General features: G+C 29.7%; 1 long non-coding RNA gene across 1 annotated transcript in view; it reads left to right on the top strand.

Moving 5' to 3' along the window:
- Positions 1-1,095, top strand: part of LOC105546544 — a 40,163-nt gene extending 39,068 nt beyond the window's left edge. The window contains exon 3 of the long non-coding RNA XR_001007112.1: positions 520-1,095. This is a non-coding gene — a long non-coding RNA (uncharacterized LOC105546544). The remainder of the gene's footprint in view (positions 1-519) is intronic.
- The last annotated feature ends 531 nt before the right edge of the window (positions 1,096-1,626 follow it).

Raw genomic sequence — 1,626 nt, 5'->3', positions numbered from 1 at the left:
CTCACTTAAATTCAAAGGAATGTAGTAATTTCTTTGATTCCAGTTCACATCATGAAGCCATCTTTTGAGAAATGCTATTGCTTAGCTTTGGAGCTGAATAGAGATTCTTTTTGAATTCCACTTCATCCATGTTTTTAATCTGTTTTCTATACTGATCTCTTTGAGATTAAACAATCTTAAATCAAAGCTTTATTTGTTTGAGCTATAGAATGTGCTGCAATTATTTAAAAATCACAGGCTTCTTTTGTACTCAGCAGCTGGTACAGATTTTCAGAAAAAGAACTCGTGAGTACAAAGGGACAACACAAACATCAAATATGATAATAAATTTGACTTATTCACTACCCTGAGATTAAATTTCTAACAACTTAACTTATATCAAGTATAATATTTGTATTTTTTCCAAAAATTTATTCCAATACAAGCTCAACAATACTGGTTGAAATTATGAGTACTGTAATATTGAAATTATTATTTGCATACGTGAAACTAACATAAACCTTTGTCATTTTTCATCAGGTAGTTCAATAGGATGTTGGAAAAGAAGACTTCCACTCTAATAGGAGGTAAAAATGATCATCTATTTACCTCATTCTGATTTCTTTTAATTGCTTCACAATCCACTATAAAGATTTGCTCTGACCCTAATATTTTAAATTTTCTACTTTTTTTCTACTTTTCTCTCACATAAATTAGATGTTTCATTCTTTTTCCTACTTATTATTTCATTCACACAATTCTGTGTTGAGCACACAAAGGTGGAAGTATACAGCCTTGTTCTCTGTTTTTAACGCTCTGTATCTTTTTGTTTCCTTTTCTGTGGAATCAGTTTTTCATTATCCTTATAAGGAGATGCCATTTTTTTTTCAATTCTTCCTTAAAAATATAACTTCTTTAGCAGGTCATTTCTGTTCCTTATAGAATAGTGAATGGGACTGTTCTTAGTGTATTGACTGGTCCCTTTACATCAGCATTATAACTTTTAGGTATTAGGTTTACTTTCATGTGATTGTTATTTCATATATCATTGTGAACATATTTTTTTCCAAAAATAAAATACATATTGACCTAAAAGAAATTTCATCTAAAAGAAAACCTGCCTAATGTGCTATATTTTGATATTTCAGAGGAATTACTTTTAGTCTAATTATTATAATTTATTATAATCTCATAATCTTTTTATATGGTGGCCTATGCACTAGTTTGTGAACTGATTGCAACTGGTGTGGGAGGTAAGGTGCTCACAAAAATATGTAAAATATGTGGGTTTTTTTTTTTTTTTTGTAGAAAGGCATTTTCTATGAAAGGTACAGTGTGCTTATTTCCATTCTAGACTAAGCTCTCTATCGCCTAAAAGACTGGTAACAGTCTGTAGACTGGCACTGGTTCACAGACCTCATTTTGAGGTCTATAGCATTGCTATAGAGAATTTTAATCCTCCCTTTAAACCCATGTACCTGAGAAAAATCTTTATGTTGCATGTTCCTGTAGAAAAAAATTATAAATTTACTTTCTGTGGATATTTTTTGGCATTCTTAAAATTATAAAATATATTGATTTTGTCAACTACAAATGTACTGATTATAAAATTGTTCTTTTCTTTCATAGAAATAAACATGGCTTTAT

This window comes from Mandrillus leucophaeus, unplaced genomic scaffold, assembly GCF_000951045.1.
Source record: "Mandrillus leucophaeus isolate KB7577 unplaced genomic scaffold, Mleu.le_1.0 Scaffold362, whole genome shotgun sequence".
NCBI lineage: Eukaryota > Metazoa > Chordata > Mammalia > Primates > Cercopithecidae > Mandrillus > Mandrillus leucophaeus.
This window is presented reverse-complemented; position numbering and strand designations above follow the sequence as displayed.